This window comes from Oncorhynchus tshawytscha, unplaced genomic scaffold (assembly GCF_018296145.1).
Source record: "Oncorhynchus tshawytscha isolate Ot180627B unplaced genomic scaffold, Otsh_v2.0 Un_contig_4027_pilon_pilon, whole genome shotgun sequence".
NCBI lineage: Eukaryota > Metazoa > Chordata > Actinopteri > Salmoniformes > Salmonidae > Oncorhynchus > Oncorhynchus tshawytscha.
Window position 1 is genome coordinate 54647 of NW_024609156.1, and position 25701 is coordinate 80347.

Consider the following 25701-nt stretch of genomic DNA (forward strand, 5'->3'; position numbering starts at 1 on the left):
ATGGTCTAAAGAGATGTAGCAGCGTTAACCTGTTTTTGACACTTACCTCCCTGAGTTCCTGTTTCTGGATACAACATCCTCTTGGTGATAGTTGATCTGTTCTGCAACCTTTCCATCCTCCCCATCTTGAAGCACCCGGAGTCCGGGCAGGGAGAGATGGAGAGAAGAGGAGGCAGAAGGGGAGGAGGAGAGTGGACTCAGCGGAAGAATGTGCCAGCTCCCGTTCATCATCATGCACTTCCTGTTTGGAAACGTAAAGGATTATGTATACTGTGTCATCGACAGTGTTTCCATGTTCTTCTCTTGTGCTTGTGGGTTGGTGCAGCCCCTCCGCTATCTCCACAGGACTGGGAAACTGCCCTGTATCAGAGGTCTCTGAGGAAGAGGTGACACAAGGTCTCACATTTATTTGAACCTCTTCATTATTTTCATAGACAGAAACTTAGATTGGGAAATCTGAGAAGCATGCCTTACCCCAATCCTAACCTTAACCTTTTTGGGGAAAAATTATAAACTGAGCCAAGATTAGTGTTTAGGAGCAAATTTACCCTCCTCCCACCTTCATCTAGATCAGGGCTTTTCAATGTCGGTCCTGGAAGAACTAAACACTTCTGGTTTTCATCATCACCTTCTAATAAGGGACTATTTCAGACTTGGGACACCAGTTGAGTGCAATTAACTACCAGGTAGAAAGGAGGAACAGACGTGTTTCTGTCTTCCAGGACCAGAAATGAACAGCCCTCTTTTAGAGCAAAGTTCAAAACATGTCAAATATGTAAATTAGCATTTGAACCCAGGTCTGTTGGGAAGCTGAGTCTAATCTCTAATCAGGCCAAACGAGAGCAGATAGAAACTGAAGATGTTTATCTTTAATCGTTGATTGTAAATCAATTTAGATTTTTATCAGCTTGTTTAATCTATACTTACAATAAAATACCCCCAAGTGTTCATTTTGTATCACAGTAGTTTGTTACCTAAAGGATGTCCCTTTGTTACTGTTTCTCAAAACAAAACCTTTATAACTGCTCATTTGTTAATTGGAGTGAAATGTGTTGTTTCTTCTTTAGTTTATTATTATTTGTAGGTTTTTAAGAGGGTCTTGGCTGAACTAGTTGTCACATACCTGCTTTAAACCAAGAGTGCATCTTATTTGCCTACAAACTGACACTCCTCTTGTTGGTGCTCTAGTCGGCGTCTGAAATGGCACCCTATACCCTCTATAGTGCACTTCTTTTGACCAGGCCCCATATGGAACTGGGTGCCAATTTGGATGCATCGTAGTCTAAATTACCACGTTCACGTGTCTCAGGTGTGTCAGAGCAGGGCAGGTCAGGCAGAGATTTGAATATACAGTATTATTACAGCACCAGTGACAGACACAACCACTCCACACCCCAGGGGAGAGGGACGCTGCGTCAATACAGGTTAGCTAAACCTTTCTTTTGTGCAAAAAATAATCATATTTAAAAACGTTTTAAATTCAAATGTAAACCCCAATTGATATAGAATTATGTGGTTTATGGTCAAATACATTAGATGTAAAACAAGTATATATTTTATTTGAATTTTGGCAATTTATGCACATATATGGACAAATTGTGATATTTTGTGATATTGACAAAGTGATCATCTCTATTGAATATATTATCTACAAAGGATTGTAAGATTGTAATGATTTTATGTGCGTTTATAAGATGAATAAAGACTGATATTATATATTGAGAATAAAAACTTTGCATGATCATGTTGCTTCTCTCTCTCTCTGTGTGTTTCTTAATTTAGCTTTACAGGTTCCAGCTGCCTATGGTACTCAGCATTTTACATGTATTCTTCTACCAGCGGTGACACACCTAACACCCTACACAGTAAAAAAGGGTATGTAAAAATGACAGGGTTGACTTATTTTAACCCAGGATGAGTATTTTCAACCATGTGAGGAGTCAATGAGCTCTTGTGTCGGAAATAAATCAGAAAGTAAAATTATGCAGTCATTGCAGTGTAAATCCAACTCAATTCAGTGGAATTTTAACACCATTTTGAGTCAAATTAACTCTGAAAAGGTGACAATACCTGTAGAGTAACTTTAACACTGTGTAGGCTGGGACCAAATGTTGTCTGAAAAAGTGTTGAATTCAACTCTACAGGAGTTAAATTAACACTTTTATTTTTACTCTGTATTGGTCCAAAAGGCTTCTTAACATCTTCTACCCCCAAGCCATAAGACTGCTGAACAGCTAATCAAATGGCTACCTGGGCTATTTGCATTGTGTGTGTGTCCCCCATTTTTATGCTACTCTCTGTTTATTATCTATGCATAGTCACTTTACCTCTACCTAAATGTTCATATTACCTCAATTACCTCCACTAACTTGTGACTCATCACATGGACTCTGTACCCGTAACCCCTTGTTACTGTTATTTTATTATTTCTTATTTTTAAAATCTGACATGTTGGCTCGATTCACAACGAGTGTAGCTTTAATTGAGTACCCTGCATGTGTGATTTAATGAAAGTTTGAGTTTTAACAGGTACTATATGATTTTGGCGCTACGCATTTCCCTGTGCTAGAGGCTAGATGGGACGTTAACGTCTCGCTTAGCCTCAAGAAGTTAACACTTCTTAAAACAGCACTGTTGGTTAAGGACTTGTAAGTAAGCATTTCACTGTCAGGTTTACACCTGTTGTATGTGACAAATAAAACTTGATTTGATTTTGCAGTGGTTACATAATGATTATATGTGCATTTATAGGCTGTATAAAGACTGATATTATATATCGAGAATAAGTACTTTGCATGATCATGTTGCTTCTCTCTCTCCCCTATCTCTCTCTCTGTTTCTGTCTCACTCACCCTCTCTCTCTCTCTCGCTCTATCCCCATCCCTCTATCTCTCTCTCCCTCTCACTCTCTTTGGCTCTTTCCCTTACAGATCTCAAGAACTTTCAAAATAACTTTTTTAGATGTATCATTCAGATGAATGTTTCTGAAGTCAATGAAAGGTCCACCCCTCCCACTATCTCCCTCATTGAACCAGGTGTACAGGGTGTACATGTGGCACATTTTGTCCCCATCCTAACTGCTTCCTATGCCATCAACATCATCCTGGGTCTCCCCACCAATGTCTACATCCTGTGGCTGATACTGACTGGAGCTGGAGGCACAATGGCCTCAGAGTTCTTCTCTCTCAACCTGACCGTGTCTGAGATCATCTTCTGCCTCTTTAATACCGTCAGCATGGCTGATCTCTACACCCAGTCTGATTTTGTCAACAAAACTTCTCATTTTTCTTTTGGGTTAATTTTCTCTGGTCGTCCCCTGTTCCACTGCTGTATCTGTGTGGAGCGCTACCTGGCGGTGGTCCATCCTGTGGTCTTCCTGAAGTACAAACCCCTGAGATACAGGGTGGGGTGTTGTAGTGTTGTCTGGCTGATGGTTCTTGGGTCTTGCTGTCTATGTTTGTTTGAGTTGTTTTCACCACCTTTTGTTTACTCTCTCTTTGTCCAGACAATTATCTATTTTTCTCTGATGTCATTCTGCTGCCTCTCAGTTCTCTGGGCTCTGAAACGTCCAGGGCCAGGGGATGGGGACAGGGAGGGAACAAACAGCATTAAGATGAAGGCCTTTAAGATCATTTTGATTATCCTGGTTTATGCTGTGGTGTCTCAACTCCCACTGGCATTGATGGCACTGACTCAAAGTTACATTACTGTAATGGACTTTTATTCAGGTATGGCCATTTGTTTCTGCCTCCATGTCATCTCTGGGTTTGTGCAGCCCTTCCTCTACCTCCAAAGGGTTGGAAAGCTGCCCTGTATCAAAGGACTCTAAGATAAAAAAGTAAAATCTCGTCACCCCATTAGTGCCTTTAAAAATGTAGGAAATGTCATTGTATTTATGTTTTATGTTTTTCCATAATCATTTGTGATTTTAAATGTATGATTTTTTTCACATATGGATTTGATTGTTTTCCAATTCCTGGTGTCTGAATGTATTTCCAATGTAATCAGTGGCCTTAATAGCAGGGGTTGGAACCAGTTCATAGAACAGAACAGAAGAATAAGAATCCAAACCGGGAATGAAACTGATCTATATTGTTCTAGAACAGAAACATTATTTTGAAAAGCATGAGAACTGATTAATAATGCTCTTTCACATTCCGATATTCTTTTTTTTATGTCCGCAAAACCAAAACAAAGCTTAGGGAGAGAGATGTTTAATTAGAGAACAATGAATGAACTATTTCAATGCTAGTTAAGAATACTGTAGATATCACGTTTCACATTGGATTCATTAACTACCAAAGGGTTTGTAGGGTTTTATAATCAATTCGGGTGGTGCTTTGAATGCACAAGTTTGTTAGCTAGCTGGTGCATCATTAAGCTAACTCTCTGGTTAGTTCAAAGACATTCACAATTCCTTCATAGAAGCCTCTCCTCCATAGGTATAATTATGTGGGTCTATTTCAGATAATGCATGTCTTAACAAAAAGATGCACAGCGCTTCAAGCCAAGCTTCCTCCTGCTGCAACATTTCTCGCTCTCTCCATACCCGCAAAATGTCAGATGTATATCAAGCCTTCCACACACATTTGTCCAATACATGTCAGATGTTTGCCTGCTCCATAGCAAGCTGCTCTCTCCGCACTGATTGGTTTAGTCATTTAATGTCGATCTAAATGTAAAAAACTATACAAATCAGAGGTTTAAAAAAATAAATGAACGATAAAAAACATCACTTTTTTAGTCCAACCTGCTAAGAACTTTATTTTGATGGTCGGAAAACTGGAACAGGAACAAAAGAAGTATGATTCTATTCAGAATGAAACAATTGTAAAATGATTTCGGTACCAACCCCTGCTCGAAAATAATGGTTCGATTCCTCCCGCTGTGGATTTAGTTTTGATAATGTTGAGTCTGCAGCCTGTCCGGCGAGAGACAACTGTAGCCAGGGTAACATAAAACTACAGGGTGTGCAAGAGAGTGTAAGATGAGGAAAGTGATGCGTTTTTGGTAGTTGTTAGTAACTGTGAGGGAAATGGGAATCGTGGTCTGGCAAACCAGTCATGTTCCTAGAGGACGGTTGACTAGAGCAAGGACTGGGATAGGGGGTTGTAAAGGGACTAGAGGAATGCATAATGATAAGGCCACTGACCGGTCTAGGAGATTGTCTCTACTAGGGCAGGACTCAGTGGGGGCCAGAATAGTCAGGGAAGGTGACAGGGAGGAGGATGGCCTGGCTGGACAGAGAAGAGCTTGGCACATCCATGCCTACCTGGGAAGGTGCAGGAGCACTCCTCGGCCTGTCGCTTCCTCGCCTGGTTTTCCTTCTGAGACAGGTGCTCCAGAGGTGGTCCGACCTCCAGCAGTAGGAGGAAAGACCCTGTTAACGGCGGCGTTGAACCCCTGTGATGGGCAACGATGAGCACGCATAAGATTATCCAGGCGGAAGGCCATGGCGATGAGCTTGTCCAGCGTGAGGTCCTCATCGCGACAGGCCAGCTCGGTATGGACGTCTGCCTGTAGCCTGCTGTGGAAAACCGTCAACGGGGCCTGGTTGTACCAGCCAGAGGACAAAGCCACTGTCCGGAAATCACAATCTCAGTCTATGAACCCTACACACAGACAACAGAGAGATTTCTGCGTCCAGGAATGTTGTGCTGAATCTTATGTAGAACAATTTTAAATGGTGTTTTTTGCAATTGATAAAAGTAGAGACTCAGAGCTACAAAAATCTAACAATTCACAACAATACACACAAATCTGTAAGTAAAATAATGGAATTAAGAAATATATTAACATTATGACACGCAATGTCGGTGTGGCATTGACTAAAATACAATAGAATGGAATACAGTATATACATATGAGATGAGTAAAGCAGCATGTAACCACTATTAAAGTGACTTGTGTTCCATTATCAAAGCCTCTAAGGTGTTTAGTAGCCAGGTGGTAGCCAGCTAGTGATGTCTATTTCACAGTGATGGCCTTGGGATAGAAGCTGTTTTTCAGTATTTCGGTCCCAGCTTTGATGCTTTGATGTAGCGACAATTACTAATGAAGCAGTAGCCTATGTGTCCATCTGAAAGACGGACTCCAGGAAGCTCCTCATTAAATTTTGCAAGGTTTTGGTTTCACTTTTCTTTGTAATAAATGTAATTCTACATTTCAAAGGAAAAACATATATCTCACCTCGGATTTGAACTTGACACACACAGTAATACTTTCCAGAGCCAGGATCTCTACCCTTTGTCCAGTTGAAATGTGGCTCGTGTTTTAGTAACTTCAATTGGTAGATGGTGAGCTTTAACTTCTGTTTATTAAGGACGCTTTCATGAACAAGTGTTCAATCACATCCAACTACGTCAACATTTCTAACATTCTAACATTTCTGACATTTCCAGTTGCAGTCTCGTCATTAATGAGGAAATAATAATGTGGTGTCGTGTCTCTAGTATCCTTAAACTGAGGACACACTCCTTAGGGCGAATGTCGTGCCTCATGCACCAACACAACAGCTGTCTCATAACTCTCTCCTCCAATTTCCCCATCAACTCACTGACTGTCTCTGATTCACTCCCTTCACTCCCTTCACTCCCCTCCAAGTTCACCTTCCTCTCCCAGACTGGCTCTGGTTCACCCCTCGGCTCCGCAGACCACCCCGTGTGCCCCCCAAATTTTTGAGGCTGCTTCTTGGACCTACGTCGTGGCCACCTAACCCGATGTCGTTGCTGTCCCTCCTTCGCTGCTTCCGCCTGCTTCCATGGCAGGCTTTTGTCTCCTGCCATTATTTCGTCCCAAGTCCAGGATGTCCTCCCAGGCCCAGGATCCCTGCTCCTCCTGGGCACGCTGCTTGGTCTGTGGGTGGTGGGATCTTCTGTCACGATTGTTGTTATAAGACTCGGACCAAAGTGCAGAGTGGTATGGTTCCATCATCTTTTATTAGAAGTGAAACACACAGAAAACAATAAAGCGCAAAAACGAAACGTGAAGCTAATGTAGTGCTCGCAGGCAACTATACATAGACAAGATCCCATAACAAACAGTTGGGAAAAGGCTGCCTAAATATGATCCCCAATCAGAGACAACGATAGACAGCTGCCTCTGATTGGGAACAATACCAGGCCAACATAGAAATAACAAAACTAAAATGCCCACCCTAGTCACACCCCGACCACCCAAAATAGAGAATAAAGGATCTCTAAGGTCAGGGCGTGACACTGGGTTTCTGTCCAGCAGTTTGTGACATCAGCAGATGTAAGAAGTGCTTTATAAATGCATTTGATTGATTTGATTGACTATGCAAAGAGAGAGAGACCCTGAATCCAGACAACACTATTACTGTGTATATCTGAAGCCCATATGATTTGATTATGTAAGGTGAAAGAGTCAGTCCTTGCAGCTGGCTGGACTGACTTGTGGCTGGGAAAGACAGGTGCTGAGTGAAATGAGTGATAATGCTTCTTTTTCCGACAATGCCAGAATGCAAATCCCTGAGCAGTGTGTGTGTGTGTGTGTGTGTGTGTGTGTGTGTGTGTGTGTGTGTGTGTGTGTGTGTGTGTGTGTGTGTGTGTGTGTGTGTGTGTGTGTGTGTGTGTGTGTGTGTGTGTGCGCAGCATATGCATTTTGTTAATCTGTGTTTTGTTCATGATACGCTTTGATAGGATTTCTAGTCAAATACAATGACTTGCTGTAAACTAATCATAGAATAGAACTCAATTCATCACTGCCCACAGGTGTGTGTATGTAAATAACACAACACGTGACTTGTTAGGAAGAAAACAGGACAGAGAGCTTTGGACACAATCACTCATACATGTAGATGTTATTCCATTGGGTTGGACTAAGCCTTCTGCAGGAGAGAGAACCACGAATATCCAATAGCAAGGTTTGACTTACCAAAACAACTAAGGTTAGTTATTTTACATTTTAACATCTCTGAGTATGTTATCTCAGGCTAATTGTTTTACATCTCCTCTTCATGTTGTCTTTCAGAATTTTTGTAGTCAAACTACAATGTCTAGACTGACATGAGAGTAGACTTACATATATAAAAGTATTTTTATGTATGTTTGCATCATTATATTAAATCTTTTTTTTTTTTGCCTACAATATATTGAAATAAAGTCATGAATAGTGTGATCTCCCCTCTCTCATATCTCTTCTTCCAAAAGGATGAATGCCTCTTCAGGAAATCACACTTACTTTGACAGATGGGATGTTTGCTTGGACCAGGGCTATGTTGCGCCAGTGCTTGCCCATGCTGTCCAGGCCCTGTGCTTCCTACTGGGGACGCCAGCTCTGGTCTGGTGCCTCTGGCTCTCTCTGAGTGGAAGTCTCTCTGGAAGTCTCAAATCCACCCAGGTGTTCCCTATTAACCTGTTTGCAGTGGAGCTGGTGTTCTGTGTCGAGGGTCTCCTTGAGGTGACCACCTACTTATTCACGAAGGACGTCATGTTATGGAATAATAATAATAATGTCCTGTATTACCTCTCCTGGACCTGCAGGCCCCTGCTCCAGAGCTGCATCTGTGTGGAGCGCTACCTAGCGGTGGTCCAACCTGTGGCTTTCCTCAAGTACAGACTCCGGAGGTACAGGGTGGCAAGTTCAACGTTGATCTGGGTGTTGTCTCTCGCATTTGCATGTTCTCCTATCACTTCAATGGGTCATGATGAAGCTGGAATATATGTAATCAGTTGTGTCTATTGCTTTGGGTTGGCCGTCATTTCTCTCTGTTGCTTCTTCATCCTGCGTGTGCTGAAGCAGCCTGGTCCAGGAGAGATAGAGGGGGGCAGAGGGGGAGAGAAGAAACAGGGAACGACAAATCCACATAAGATGAGAGCTTTTGGGATCGTCTTAATCAACCTGGTGATCATCTTGGCGAGCTCCATCCCGGTGGTTGTTGGTTGGACCGCTCTGTTATCTAGTCTTGACCTTTACTGCAAGGTCTTCCCCTTGTTAGTGATGGTTAACATCTTCAGTGTCCTGGTCTCACCCCTGATGCACCTCTACTGAGAGGGAAGGCTGCAATGCCATAGAGGGCCAGAGATACGTTAGACTTACAATTGTGGGCACTGAAAGTACAGGTTTTTGTGACAAACTATCACTAAATTATGGTAGAGCGCTTTGTTAAATACGCATTTAATAATAAAAAATTGTCCTACCAATACCGTGGCGCAGCCTAACTTCTTAATACCTGCAACATGGTTGTTTAATACATTTTGTTATTTTTCATTTGATTATTATTATTTTATTTTTTTGTGGCATGTAGCAATATAATTTTGTGAGACACTGCATGTGAGCATTAGTGATGTTTGTTAAGTACAGCTGCACCACTTGTTTAGCATTTCTTGATTGTTGTTGGTTTGCGTGATTAATTTTACAATACATTTTAGGATGGGGTGGATAGGTATGGGATTAGGCCCATTCATTTAGTTTAAGAATTAATTTATGGTTGTTTTGTTGATAATTGTATGTTCTACTTTGAATTTAGGTTTCTTGTTTGTCACTAAGATTACATCATTTTGTTCAAATTTGACCCGATTCGGGAAACTAGGCATATATCGTAAATCACAACTTCACAGGAGAGCTGTTTGAATGTTAAAAATTTTTTTTATCAAAATGCGGGTTTTTTTCAGAAATTCCTTCTTAAACAGGTGAACTTTCATGTGCCTTAAAATCAAACTTGTATGCCATCTGTAAATAGAAATAAAATTGTTAAATTATGACCCTAGTTGGTTTAGCCACAGAAAAAGAGCAACCTTTCCACTAGCCATGATTGGCTGAGATAATGGGTGGCTGGACATGCCGAGAGATGACTTGGATTGGTCTACTATGTAGCATGCGTCTGTCTATTGGAGCTGGTCAGTATGTTTAGGTAATAATGTTGAACACGGCTTTTGATTTTTTTTTATTGTGTAGTAAAACTGCAGAAATGTCAAGTTAAAGTGTACTGTTAGCAAGATAATGTTAGTTGGCTGGCTGGCTCGCTAACGTTATGTGTATGCTCTCCACTTTCTGGGGGACCGAGTTTTGAAATCAGTGCAATTCGAGGATAGTAGTTAAAGAGATGATACAAACACCAGTCTGGATTACATTGTCAAACTAAGGGCAAACATGCATGGTATCAGACTAGAGATGCATTCAAATATTATGTATACTGGTAAGATTTTCAGGTATTACACATGTCTAATTTTGACAGAAAGTGGTTTCATTTCAAGTGTACTGTTAGCTAGCTAACGTTAGCTGGCTGGGTCACTAGCTAATGTTATGTGTATGATCTTATTCTTCGTATCTCAGACACATTTGCTTGACTAATTATAGCCATAGAACCTGGTAGGTTAGCTACCTGCGGATTCATGCAGGGTAGTAATGAGTTGTGAATATGGTCCATTGTTTAGCTAGCTAGCTACATGTCTTAACATAAAACTCCACTCTAATTTTGGCAAAGTATTTCATTTCAATGTTAATGTGTACTGTTAGCTAGCTAGCTAACGTTATGTCATGCGTTGGGATTCATTGTTTACTATTGTTTGTCTAGCTATCTGGCTACATTTGTTAACAAAAGACTTTCATCTTATTGTGCCAGAGTGCAGAATAACTGACACATTTTTGAACGCTTAACACCTGTTGAAAATGTCCGGTGTCAGTCAACGTCAGCAACAAAATGTAATTCAATTGTTGCCAGCAGCACAGTTACAGTCACCAACGCTCTGGATAACATGAAAAAGCCTAACCAGCTCTGCTAGTGCAGGTAAAATGGTCAGAGTGGGGTGTTTTCATTATGTGTCTGTTAGTAGCTAGCCAATTAGCCAGTTAGCTTGTGTGCTTGACTGTAGTTGTGAGGTCAGACCTTTCAGAACAGCCCTACTTATTGGACTGAGGTAATGACAGTTTCAGGTTGGATATTCGATGGATATTCGCATGTAGTTTTCCTTACGTCCACCAACAGCAGTAAGGGACCGTCATCATTGTGACAAATTTCAATAGCTCTTTAACCATTACTCCTAAAACTTTCACAACTGGTTCTATTTAACCCGATGGCATAGACACACATTGCACACACTTATTTTAATTTTGAATTTCAATAGCTTCTTGGTCATGTGACCTACTGGCTTGAAACAAGGTTCAGAATGTCAATTGACTACCCTGCTATATTGCACACTTTAGTTTGTCCATTTTCATCTCACATGTTTTTACATAATTTTTTTAAACTTTCTAATTTAGAAAGTTTGAGTCGGAAGTTTACATACACTTAGGTTGGAGTCATTAAAACCACTCTACAAATTTCTTGTTAACCTACTATAGTATTGGCAAGTCGGTTAGGACATCTACTTTGTGCGTGACACAAGTAATTTTTCCAACAATTTTTAACAGACTATTTAACTTATAATTCACTTTATCACAATTCCAGTGGGTAGAAGTTTTCATACACTAAGTTGACTGCGCCTTTAAACAGCTTGGAAAATTCCAGAAAATTATGTCATGGCTTTAGAAGCTTCTGATAGACTAATTTACATTATTTGAGTCCATTGGAGGTGTACCTATGGGTGTATTTCATGGCCTACCTTCAAACTCCTTGCCTCTTTGCTTGATATCATGGAAAAATCTAAAGAAATCAGCCAAGACCTCAGAAAAAAATTGCAGACCTCCACAAGTCTGGTTCATCCTTGGGAGCAATTTCCAAACGCCTGGTACCTGGTACCACGTTGATCTGTACAAACAATGGTACGCAAGTATAAACGCCATGGGACCACGCAGCCATCATACCGCTCAGTAAAGAGACGTGTTCTGCCTCCTAGAGATTAACATACTTTGGTGCGAAAAATGTGAATCAATCACAGAACAACAGCAAAGGACCTTGTGAAGATGCTGGAGGAAACAGGTGCAAAGTATCTACATCCACTGTGAAACGAGTCCTATATCGACATAACCTGAAAAGCCGCTCAGCAAGGAAGAAACCACTGCTCCAATTCTGCAATAAAAAAGACAGACTACGGTTCTCAACTGCACATGGGGACAAAGATCGTACTTTTTGGAGAAATGTCCTCTCGTCTGATGAAACAAAAATAGAACTGTTTGGCCATAATGAACATCATTATGTTTGGAGGAAAAAGTTGGAGGCTTGCAAGCCGAAGAACACCACACCATCCCAACCGTGAACCACGGGGGTGGCAGCATCATGTTGTGGGGGTGCTTTGCTGCAGGAGGGACTGGTGCACTTCTCAAAATAGATGGAGTCATGAGGCAGGAAAATTAAGTGGATATATCAAAGCAACATCTCAAGACATCAGTCAGGAAGTTAAAGCTTGTTTGCAAATGGGTCTTCCAAAAGGACAATCACCCCAAGCATACTTCCAAAGTCGTGACAAAATTAAGGACAACAAAGTCAAGGTTTGGAGTGGTCATCATAAAGTCCTGACCTCAATCCTATAGAAAATTTGTGGGCAGAACTGAAAAATCATGTGCTAGCAAGGAGGCCTACAAACGTGACTCAGTTACACCAGCTCTGTCAGGAGGAATGGGCAAAAATTCACCCAACTTAATGTGGGAAGCTTGTGGAAGGCTACCTGAAACGTTTGACCCAAGTTAAACAACTTAAAGGCAATGCTACCAAATACTAATTGAGTGTATGTAAACTTCTGACCAACTGGGAATGTGATGAAAGAAATAAAAGCTGAAAAAAATAGTTCTCTCTACTATTATTCTGACATTTCACATTCTTAAAATAAAGTGGTGATCCTAACTGACCTAAGACTGGGAATTGTTACTAGGATTAAATGTCAGGAATTGAGTTAAAAAAACGGAGTTTAAATGTATTTGGCTAAGGTGTATGTAAACTTCCGACTTCAACTGTGCATACATCAGGGATAAATAATAACGTAGTCCTTGGAGGGCTCTTCAAACCCCTACTCTGTGTGTCACCTGTTTGAGGGAGTCTCTCCAATGGCTAGGAGCCAAACTGTCTCTAGCATCTTAGCACATGGGGGTAAGGGAGATTACGAAGTAGCCCTCTAGCAGGGCTTTTCCAATCCCTCCCTATATGTCACCTGTTTTTAGGTGTTGCTAACGATGCAAACCAAACGGGAGTTACCTCGGAACTATTGTATTCCGTACACAAAGAGTCCTGCAGATGGTGACAGCTGATGATCGTTTATGGAAGGCGGCAGGTGGTTCTGGAATATGGGGCTTTCGGTCAAACATGAAAATGTGAGGGTGGTTCCACCAGACTCAATGATTTTCTGCGGGGCTCTTGTAAATTAATCCTTACCTTGACAGGAAGCCAATCAAAGAACAGTGGCTCAAATGCATCCCTGGCTTTGGCTGGGAGGGGGGAGTTAAGTCCTGGGAGACGGCTGATGAAAGTGTACAACTGTCATCAGTCTGATCTCAAAACGGCTGTGGTGAAACGCTAAACATGCGTCCCCCGGATACTTAGCGAACTCTAAACCGTGAAGGTTTGAATCTATCGCTGGCTTTGGCTGGACCCTCTAACAGTGGAGCACTAAATGGAGATGGAATGTGCTTAGCGGTTATGGACACTGCCAGGTCTCAGGTCTGCCTGGGTGTGGGACTCTACACATTCTATATGGGAACTGTCCTCCACACTCCTTGGAGCATGTAGTGGAGATGGCATGTGCCTTACCAGTAGCTGAAACTACCAGGCCTCAGGCTTGCCTGATTGCGGAACACCACACATTGTAGGTGGGGAGGTCTCCGCTACTGTCACTACACTCGAGGCGGAGACCAAACGCATTGCATAGGGCATTGCATAGATCTGGCTCATGCCCTACAAAGTGGGGAGAGATATCTCCAGCTTGTCTGGGGAGGGAGGCTTATACCTGATGTGGGTAGTACCATCCACGGCCATTAATTTACTGTGTACCCATGTAAGAGAGAAAAGCCTCTGATGATATCGCCTGGTGTGACTCGACTGGATGTCAATTTGATGATATCTGACCGTATTATGCTACCCTTTGCAGTCCTACTCAAACCACCTTCGGGGTAGCTGTGACCCCCCCCCCATGTCAAAGTGAGGAAATTAGATGAAGTGGGGTAAAACGCCTCATCATCTAATTAGTGACATGCATGAATGGATGAACGAGATTCCCACTCTCCCTCCCTACTATCTTGCAAAACCACAGCCAAGCACAAGGGCTTGACAGAATCGGTGGAGAAAGAAGACCCGGTTGAGCTTGATACTAGCCCTGAGCAGGCTTTCGCTTCTGGCATCAAGCACCCTGCATGTTTGTGGGGAACCTGATGCTAAATCACTCGTAGATGACCTGATTCTGGGTCAGGATTTCGTATGTAGCAGAGCAGCTCCCTCGCTGCGATTTATTGAAAGTTAACCCTCGATCCAAGCTTTTGTCAGGGACGGAAGGACTCTTCCTCCACCATCCTCCTTCTTTACTTATGGGTTACCAGGTGCACACAGAAGGGCCAGGGGCCAGAGGCCAGACAAAGTGTGTGACAGAGCCAAGGCAGGTAGAATGTGTAAGACATTGACATTGGGCTCTGGATAGGTAGGGGGCTAGGTGGTGGTCGCCCATCCGCCCGGGCCCGTCCTCTGGTGAGATTGTGAGTCAGGTTGGGACTCGCTGTGGAAGTCAAAGTGTTACCAGGTGCACGAGGAGGCATCCCCCAAGGCGGGGAGTGCTCAGAGTCCGAGCAGCGGTGGCCGGAATTGGGGGCTGCGGGCAGCACTAAGGCTGTGGAAGTTGGAGTGGGGACTTGGGGTCTCTGAGCGGGACTCTAGACCAGGAGCACAGAGCCTGTTTTGGGTTACCAGGTGCACAGAGCCTTTTTCAGGGTACCAGGTGCACGTGGTTCCTGACAGCAGGACTCTAGATGTCTTAGAGTATAGCTTACTCCTTGGAATTACTAAGGCCAAGAGAGCGGGGTGTTGACCAGGTAAGGAGAGTAGGTGTGGAGGTCTGTAGTTCCAGGGAGTAAACTATACACTCTCAGGACCAAGTGAATATGTGTGTGAATGACAATGTCCTACAGCAGGAGCTATTGAAATGTTACGTTTTGAAAAATTCATGCAAAATCGAGTGAGATGAAAATGGACAAACTAAGCCCACTGAGTGGACATTCTGAACCTTGTTTGAAGTCAGTAGGTCACATGACCAAGGAGGATTTGAAATGTAACACTTATTAAATTTCATATCAAATCATGGGAGATGAAAATGGACAAACTAAAGGCTGTGCAATTTAAAACGGTGGTTAGTGGGCATTCTGAACCTTGGTTGAGGTCAGTAGGTCACATGACCAAGAAGCTATTGAAATTCAAATGTAAAAACAGTTTATACTTTGTTTACGCTCCCTAACTAATTAATATAGGAATACAAAATGTTGCTCAAATTTCCACATGTTTATTAGCTTTGGAAAGCAACTAAATGTCCAAATTGTGAAAATAAGACCTGTGCAACATTGTGCACAATTTTTCCAATATCATGACACTTATTTGGAGTCTGTAGCTCAAGAGGTTGGAAAGCTATTGATGTTTGAAAGCGCGAATATCTGTTGAATATCCACCTGAAACTGTCTTTACCTCGGTACTTATTGGCCAGTGCGTCCAGTGTGTGCTCTGAATGTGAAACTACAGAGCGATAGGGTGAGTTGTGTTCAGTGAGCTGTTCTCTCTCGTAGGGCAAGTAATGTTCAGTGAGCTATTCTCTCGCTTAGATGCCTGGAAGTAGCTGGCAAGTTAGTACAGAACAGTTGGATCATCCCTTAAAGATGTGGGTGGGGCTAAGGCTTAATAAGAGGGTGACCAATTTTGAGTGGGTGTAGATAGTAGTACCAAAACATTGAAGATGGTTTTCTCAAAAGTGAGTTGAACAACTTTCAAAGCAGAATTACTTCCCCACTGTTTCCTCAAATGCAGTGTATGATATACCATTTTGTAGCTCTGAGTCTCTACTTTTATCCAATGTAAAAAAACAGAAATGCAAATGTTGTTACATAATACAGAATCCAGGTGGTGAGTCACAAATGAATAGGGGCTGGACGTGCATGAAACTTGCTGTATTTGTGCTTAGCTAGTTAGCATTGGATTGCGGAACTAGCTCTAAATTCTTTAATATTTGACTCGGATATACGAAATGGTATCCACATGTGTATCTAACTCTTCGGAATTAGAAAAAGAGCCTCCCAAACTATCCCTTCAAAGTCGTCTATTTTAATGGCAGAGGCACATCATTTCAAATGTCAACACATTAGTCAAATTATGGCTAGTCTAGATGAGTGTCATCTTGTTTTGAGTCCTCTTCACAGCATACTGTAGGTTCTAAATCCTAATCCCTGGACAGAGGAATAGACACTCATTCTACCCCAATAAGAACAAGCCACGGGAGGTACAGTTAACTCTGTCTTATGTTGTCTTGAAAACCCACAGTGAATTCTATCAATTTGTAATAATAACATTGTCTATTCATGAGTATTAGGTTACTTCCTGTGATGATAAAACATGTTTTACACTAAGTGTCCACCTCTCCAGATCCCCTAATTATCTCTCCTCTTGTTTTTCTCTCCCCCTCTGTCTTAGAACTAATTTCTTCCTAGTCTTCAGAGACTAAAGAAACATAGGACGTGCAGCAATGAAGGAACCAAACTACTCTTTTCCTGATCCCATAAGTTTTCACTTTTCTGGAGATGCATCTGTGGGGAGCGTTACCTGGCTGTTGTCCAGCCTGTAGTCTTCCTCAAGTACAGACTCCTAAGGCACAGGGTGGCATCTGTGGGGGCATGTCCAGCCTGAGTCTTCCTCATACAGAGCACAGGGTGGCATGTTGCTGACACTTTGCCTCCTTGTGTCAAAGGGCGCTACCGGTGACGGCATCAAATTCAGTGCCTGTATCTTCACCCGGTTCTGTCTATCAACATGTTCTGCAGTGTCTTCTTACTGAGGGTGCTGAGCAGGTCCAGTCCAGGGGATGAAGAGAATGAGAGAGGGTGAAACAGAGGAGAGGGAGGGAAACTGAGGAAGAGAAGAGCCTCCTGTTCCATCCAGATCATCCTGCGGATCTTGATGCTGAACTACTCTCCTATCATCGGGGAAATCCTTCAGGATCATATTTCTTTAGTTGTATTCCCCTCTTACTTTTTATTTCAGCATGTTGGTTAGCTTTATCAGCCCCTCTACCACCTCAGGGTTGGGAAACTGTCCTGCATCTGGGGTTAAAGAGAAGGATAACTGCACTGTAGGGGAAAAGGTTGTCTTGAATTTCTCTGGTAATCATTGTGTTCCGTTCCTTTTAATCATACTGTTGATGCCATTTAGAGGTTTTGACATTTGGAATATGTTTTTTATGGTTAAACTAAACAGTGTGTGCAAGGGGGTAAATATGTGTGTGTGGAATTGTCATTTATTTGTCTTGTATATCTGTTAATCTGAGAGAAATTAGGGATACAATTACATGGTATTTCTCAATTCCTGACTCTTTTGCTTGTTTTTGACAAATTGTAACCCCCCCCCAATAAAATACTGTATATGCTGTATATGTGTATATTTAAACTTTTCTAAACAATCTTTTCAACTCTATTACATCCAGTATAGAAGTTGTTTCTCTACAATTGTGTGATGTTCCATATTAAAATGTATTGCTGTATGTTTTTAAAAGAAGTGTGGAATAAAGCAAATATGATTGATTCAACAGTTCAGGTCCTTGTCTGTCTGTCATTTATGATTACAACATTCCATCAAATATGTGTCCCCCTTCAGTGATGAATGCATATGGCTTGGCTAATTGTATAACTACTGTGAAACATTCAAACCCATACAGGGCCTGCAGAAAAACATTAGCTACCATGATTATTGGGACCTGCCTGATGTTCGTATTGGTCGTTTGCATGACAGCCAACGTATTTTAGCTGTTGTAACTGCCTCTGAAGGAGTAACCCACTGGACACAAACTGGCTGAATTGACATTCATTTTAACCTAAAAACATATACAGTGGGGCAAAAAAGTATTTAGTCAGCCACCAATTGTGCAAGTTCTCCCACTTAAAAAGATGAGAGAGGCCTGTAATTTTCATCATAGGTACACTTCAACTATGACAGACAAAATGAGAAGAAACATTTTTCAGAAAATCACATTGTAGGATTTTTAATGAATTTATTTGCAAATTATGGTGAAAAATAAGTATTTGGTCACCTACAAACAAGCACTATTTCTGGCTCTCACAGACCTGTAACTGGAGTGTCCTCCACTCGTTACCTGTATTAATGGCACCTGTTTGCACTTGTTATCAGCATAAAAGACACCTGTCCACAACCTCAAACAGTCACACTCCAAACTCCACTATGGCCAAGACCAAAGAGCTGTCAAAGGACACCAGAAACAAAATTGTAGACCTGCACCAGGCTTGGTTTGAATAAATCAACTGTGGGAGCAATTATTAGGAAATGGAAGACATACAAGACCACTGATAATCTCCCTCAATTTGGGGCTCCGCGCAAGATCTCACCCTGTGGGGTCAAAATGATCACAAGAACGGTGAGCAAAAATCCCAGAACCACACGAGGGGACCTAGTGAATGACCTGCAGAGAGCTGGGACCAAAGTAACAAAGCCTACCATCAGTAACACACTACGCCGCCAGGGACTCAAATCCTGCAGTGCCAGACGTGTCCCCCTGCTTAAGCCAGTACATGTCCAGGCCCGTCTGAAGTTTGCTAGAGAGCATTTGGATGATCCAGAAGAAGATTGGGAGAATGTCATATGGTCAGATGAAACCAAAATATAACTTTTTGGAAAAAACTCAACTTGTCGTGTTTGGAGGACAAAGAATGCTGAGTTGCATCCAAAGAACACCATACCTACTGTGAAGCATGGGGGTGGAAACATCATGCTTTGGGGCTGTTTTTCTGCAAAGGGACCAGGACAACTGATCCGTGTAAAGGAAAGAATGAATGGGGCCATGTATCGTGAGATTTTGAGTGAAAACCTCCTTCCATCAGCAAGGGCATTGAAGATGAAACATGGATGGGTCTTTGAGCATGACAATGATCGAAATACTTTTTTGCCCCACTGTATATGACGACATTGAAGCAACATGGAAAACGAATTTGATTTTTAAAAAGTAATCAACTTCTGATTTACAGTATAAATATTCCCATTAGCTGGCACTAATCAGCTAGTCTTTCTGGGGTCTGACATAACGAAAAGACATTACAGACAAAAGTAATTGTTTTGGTCACATACACATGGTTAGCAGATGTTAATGCGAGTGTAGCGAAATTCTTGTGCTTCTAGTTCCGACAATGCAGCAATATCTAACAAGTAATCTAACAAATTCACAACAACTACCTTATACACACAAATGTAAAGGGATGAATAAGAATATGTACACATGGATGAGCGATGGCCGTGCGGAATAGGCAAGACCCAGTAGATGGTATAGAATAGAGTATATCCATATGAGATGAGTAATGTAGGATATGTAAACATTATTAAAGTGGCTTTATTTAAAGTTTATTAAAGTGGCCAGAGATTTGAGTCTGTATGTAGGCAGCAGCCTCTCTTTGTTAGTGATGGCTGTTTAACAGTCTGATGGCCTTGAGAAAGAAGCTGTTTTTCAGTCTCTCGGTCCCAGCTTTGATGCACCTGTACTAACCTCACCTTCTGGATGATAGCGAGGTGAACAGGCAGTGGCTCAGGTTGTTGTTGTCCTTGATGATCTATTTGACCTTCCTGTGACATTGGGTGGAGTAGGTGTCCTGGAGGGCGGGTAGTTGCCCCCGGTGATGTGTTGTGCAGACCGCACCACCCTCTGGAGAGCCTTACGGTTGTGGGCGGAGCAGTTGCCATACCAGGCGGTGATACAGCCCGACAGGATGCTCTCGATTGTGCATCTGTAAAAGTTTGTGAGTGTTTTTGGTGACAAGCCAAATTTCTTCAGCCTCCTGAGGTTGAAGAGGTGCTGTTGCACCACTTTCACCAAGCTGTCTGTGTGGGGTCGAACATTTCAGTTTGTCTGTGGTGTTTACGCAAAGGACCTCAAAATTTTCCACCTTCTCCACTACTGTCCCGTCGATGTGGATAGGGGGGTGCTCCCTCCGCTGTTTCCTGAAGTCCACGATCATCTCCTTTGCTTTGTTGACGTTGAGTGAGAGGTTATTTTCCAGACACCACCGAGGGCCCTCACCTCCTCCCTGTAGACCATCTCGTCATAGTTGGTAATCCTGCCTACCACTGTAATGTCATCTGCAAACTTGATGATTGAGTTGGAAGCGTGCATGGCCACACAGTCATGGGTGAACAGGGAATACAGGAGAGGGCTGTGAACCCACCATTTTGGGGCCCCAGTGGTGAGGATCAGTGGGGTGGAGATGTAATTTCCTACCTTCACCACCTGGGGATGGCCTGTCAGAAAGTCCAGGATCCAGTTGCACAGGGCGGGGTCGAAACCAAAGGTCTTGAGCTTAATGACGAGTTTGGAGGGTACTATGGTGTTAAATGCTGAGCTGTAAACAATTAACAGCATTCTTACATAGATATTCCGCTTGTCCAGATGGGATAGGGCAGTGTGCAGTGTGATGGCGATTGCATCGTCAGTGGACCTATGGGGGCGGTAAGCAAATTGGAGGGGGTCTAGGGTATCAGCTAGGGTGGAGGTGATACGATATTTGACTACTCTCTCAAAGCACTTCATGATGACATAAATGAGTGCAATGGGGAGATAATCAATTATTTCAGTTACCTTAACTTTCTTGGGACAATGGTGGCCATCTTGAAGCATGTGGTGACAGCAGAAAGGGATAGGGATTGATTGAATATGTTCGTAAACACACCATGCTCTGAGTACACGGCTAGGGATGCCATCTGGGCCGGCAGCCTTGCGAGGGTTAACACGTTTTAAAGTTTTACTCACGCAGGCCATGGAGAAAGAGAGCCCACAGGCTTTGGTAGCAGGCCGTGTCAGTGGCACTGTGTTGTCCTCAAAGCGAGCAAAGGAGTTGTTTGTCTAATTCGTCTGGGAGCAAGACGTCGATGTCCGCAACATTTAAAAGCATTAGTATGTAGTCTGTGTGTGTGCGTGTGTGTGTGTGTGTGTGTGTGTGTGTGTGTGTGTGTGTGTGTGTGTGTGTGTGTGTGTGTGTGTGTGTGTGTGTGTGTGTGTGTGTGTGTGTGTGTGTGTGTGTGTGTGCATCCATCCATCAATTACATATACATGTCTGTACATACACACAACATTAGGTCACATGGGTGAGTGGAGTTGTGCTGTGAAGTGTTGCTTTATTTGTTGTTTTTAAACCAGATTTTCTGTTCACTCGCTCTATATGAGATGGAAGGGTGTTCCATGCACTCATGGCTCTGTATAATACTGTACGTTTCATTGAATTTGTTCTGGACCTGGGGACTGTGAAAATACCCCTAGTGGCATGTCTGGTGGGGTAAGTGTGTATCTCAGTGCCTTGTGTAGATTGACTATGCAAACAGTGATACAGATACCTCTGTGGAAGAAGTGATACAGTGAGTTTCTCCTCAACTCTTAGCCAAGAGTGTCTGGCATGCATAGTATTTATATGAGCCCTCTGATTACAATGAATGGTAAATGCCTTGCTCTTGAACACAAGGAGTGGTGCGGACGGCCCAGTCTATCACTGGGGGTGAGCTCCCAGCCATCCAGGACATTTATAATGACTTCAGCCAGCCCAGGTAAGGACTTTTCTCTCCACTACAGTCTGGCAGGCAATACAGGAGCATCAGGTCTCAGACCAACAGGATCCAAGACAACTTCTATCTCCAAAAAATGAAACTGCTGAAGAGATAATCAATGTCTGTCAACATTCAACCACAGTCTACCTGTACTAACTCTACCTGTACTGACTCTCACCTGCACTGACTCTTCATGTGCTGACTCTTCATGTGCTGACTCTACCTGTACTGACTCTACCTGTAACTGACTCCACCTGTACTGACTCCACCTGTACTGACTCTACCTGTACTGACTACCTGCATTGACTTTTCCTGCATTGACTCTACCTGCATTGACTCTTCCTGTACTGACTCTACCTGCACAATCTCTACCTGTGCTGACTCTATCTGTGCTGACTCTATCTGTGCTGACTCTACCTGTGCTGACTCTACCTGCATAGACTATTCCTGTACTGACTCTAACTGTACTGACTCTACCTGCACTGACTCCGCCAGTACTGACTATACCTGCACTGACTCTACCTGTACTGAATCTACCTGCATTGACTTCCTGTACTGACTCTACCTGCACTGACTCCGCCTGTACTGACTCTCCCTGCGCTGACTCTACCTGTACTGACTCTACCTGCATGACTCTACCTGCATGACTCTACCTGCATGACTCTTCCTGTACTGACTCTACCTGTACTGGTTCTACCTGTTCTGACTCTACCTGCACTGACTCTAACTGCGCTGACTCTACCTGCACTGACTCTACCTGCACTGACTCTACATGTACTGACTCTACCTGCATGGACTCTTCCTGCACTGACTCTTCCTGTGCTAACTCTACCTGCACTGACTCTACCTGCACTGACTCCACCTGCACTGACTCTACCTGTACTGACAATACCTGTACTGGCTCTAACTGTACTGACTCTACCTGCACTGACTCTTCCTGCAATGATTCTTCCTGTACTGACTCTACCTGTACTGACTCTACCTGTACTGACTCAGTTTAAGGCTTGCAGTTTGAACAGGGCTTTACAAATCCTCCTCAATCAATCACAGACTGTGTATGGCCATTAGATCTTGACAAACACAATAATTTGCATAGGTGTAATGACCTGCTGCACCTGTTTGTGACTCACAGGTGTTCAAGCTGGGACTAATAGACCTGACTTGGGTTCAGGACACACCAAATGGAAAATGTTTTGAATGGGGTGAAAAAACAAAGATGAGAATTTGTATTAGATTCGTATTCATTAATCTCTCTCTCTCTTTCTCTCTCTCTCTCTCTCTCTCTCTCTCTCTCTCTCTCTCTCTCTCTCTCTCTCTCTCTCTCTCTCTCTCTATCTCTCTCTATATCTATCTCTCTCTCTCTCAGAGCTTCAATTACACATCAGAACTGCACCAAGTAAAAATACAAATAATTACATCTCTGCTGCAAACTCTTCCCTGCCTGAAAATGCATTTGATGCATACTTGTCCCAAGATCAATCAATCAGCCCTGCTTCCTATGCAATCAACTTCATCCTGGGTCTCCCCACCAATCTCTACAGTTGAAATCGGAAGTTTACATACACCTTAGCCAAATACATTTAAACTCAGTTTTCCACAATTGCTGACATTTAATCCTAGTAAAAATGCCCTGTTTTAGGTCAGTTAGGATCACCACTTTATTTTAAGAATGTGAAATGTCAGAATAATAGTAGAGAATGAATTATTTCAGATGTAATTTCTTTCATCACATTCCCAGTGGGACAGAAGTTGACATACTAATTGAGTGTATTTGGTAGCATTGCCTTTACATTTAAACGTTTCAGGTAGCCTTCCACAAGCTTCCCATAATAAGTTGGGTGAATTCTGGCCCATTCCTCCTGACAGAGCTGGTGGAACTGTGTCAGGTTTGTAGGCCTCCTTGCTCACACATACTTTTTCAGTTCTGCCCACAGATGTTCTAAAGGATTGAGGTCGGGGCTTTGTGATGGTTACTACAAACCTTGACTTTGTTGTCCTTAAGCCATTTTGACACAACTTTGGAAGAATGCTTGGGTCATTGTCCATTTGGAAGACCCATTTGTGACCAAGCTTTAACTTCCTGACTGATGTTTTGAGATGTTGCTTCAATATAGCCACATCATTTTCCTGCCTCATGATGCCATCTATTTTGTGAAGTGCACCAGTCCCTCCTGCAGCAAAGCACGCCCACAACATGATGCTGCTACCCCCATGCTTCACGGTTGGGATGGTGTTCTTCTGCTTGCCCTTTTTCCTCCAAACAAAGCTATGGTCATTATGGCCAAACAGTTCTGTTTTTGTTTCATCAGACGAGAGGACATTTCTCCAAAAAGTGCAATCTTTGTCCCCTTGTGCAGTTGCAAACCGTAGTCTGGCTTTTTTATGGCGGAATTGGAGCAGTGGCTTCTTGCTGAGCGGCCTTTCAGGTTATGTCGGCCTGGGGGGTAGGTTTATGACAGTCATTCTCATCAATGATAAGATGACATAAACTCTACAGTGGAAAGTCTACACATCAGAGTTATTGGATTCACATGGAATTGTTGTTCAATTTAAATGTTTGAATATGAAATGATTTGTGATGGGATGAAATGTGATTTTTAGCTTCTAAAATTTGAAAATTGGGTTTTTATAAGATTAGGGCTCTGCTCAATCAGTGGCTCGCCCCTGTGAAGAGTCATGGGTTATAAAACTTTTCAGACACACCCTTCTCGCGTCACTATATAATGCCTTGACAAATATGTAACTCTCTCTTCCAAGTACGTGAGGTCTGCAGCCTCTGCGTTAAAAGGACGAACCTGTCAACTACAGTACTAAGCCAATCTCAGCGTGAGCTTAGGTTGCGAATGGTATGAACTTTGAACTCTTATTCACTACAGAGTGATACCTCCTAGCCGTTGAGTTAGCAACCGCAGCTGCAAATGAGGTTTAGGAAGGAACAGACAAGAGTATCCCGTCTATCACACAACGACGTTACTACAACGTATCCAATTGACAACCAGAGACATTCTTCAAAAGACTCGGTTTGGCAACACGGCCTTCCATCTACCACCAACTTACCGAGGCGCAGCTCAGAGTAAATATTTATTGCATTTTCCTTTTCCAAATGGTCAGTAATTTAGAATGCATAAGATACTGTATTTACGATAGCACAGCTCCTTCCTTTGCTACTCAGTCTTCCCGCTCTTCACTCAACCCAGACCCTTTTCTTTTGTGTAACAAGCTGTCATATGTGTTCAGCCCGCCAGGGACGTTTTCCTTTATGACGCATTTTTAATCAAGTTATGATTTAATTGTGTGTATGTGTGATTCTGTGTGATTAGTTAGGTATTTAGTAAATAAACAATTAAACCCAATTTTGTATTGCTGATTCAAATTATTAGCCAGGGTTCTTGCAGATAACTAAGAATTTACAACTTTCAGATGAGACTGAATTAAGATGACGATTAAGATTGACTGCTATTAATGTAAAATATTACTAGGTCTTTAAGAGTTTATTCGGAAGATTCGGGAAGATAACAGCTCTATAAATCTCTCTAGTTAATTACATTTTACATGATTAGCTCAATCAGGTAATATTAATTACGGAGAAATGATTTTATAGAATAGCATGTCATATCACTTAATCCGGCATAGCCAAAGACATGACATAGTGGATAAAAATACTTTTGTACCTGTTTCTACCAGCATCTTCACAATGTCCTTTGCTGTTCTGGGATTGATTCACACTTTTCTCACCGAAGTGCGTTAATCTCTAGGAGGCAGAACGCGTCTCTTTCCTGAGCGGTATGATGGCTGCGTGGTCCCATGTTGTTTATAGTTGCGTACCATTGTTTGTACAGATGAACGTGATACCTTCAGGTGTTTGGAAATTGGATGAATCAGGATGAATCAGATTTGTGGAGGTCTACATTTTTTTTCCGAGGTCTTGGTTAATTTCTTTTGATTTTCCCATGATGTCAATCAAAGAGGCACTGAGTTTGAAGGTAGGCCATGAAATACATCCACAGGTACACCTCCAACTGACTCAAATAATGACA

The 25701-nt window shown here is 42.5% G+C and overlaps 1 long non-coding RNA gene across 1 annotated transcript; it reads left to right on the plus strand.

Annotated features, from left to right (window-relative positions):
• Positions 1–15790: 15790 nt before the first annotated feature.
• LOC121844348 lies at positions 15791–16734 on the plus strand. Its single transcript, XR_006081951.1, has 3 exons — positions 15791–15833; positions 16279–16358; positions 16550–16734. It is a non-coding gene; the product is annotated as an uncharacterized LOC121844348 (long non-coding RNA).
• The last annotated feature ends 8967 nt before the right edge of the window (positions 16735–25701 follow it).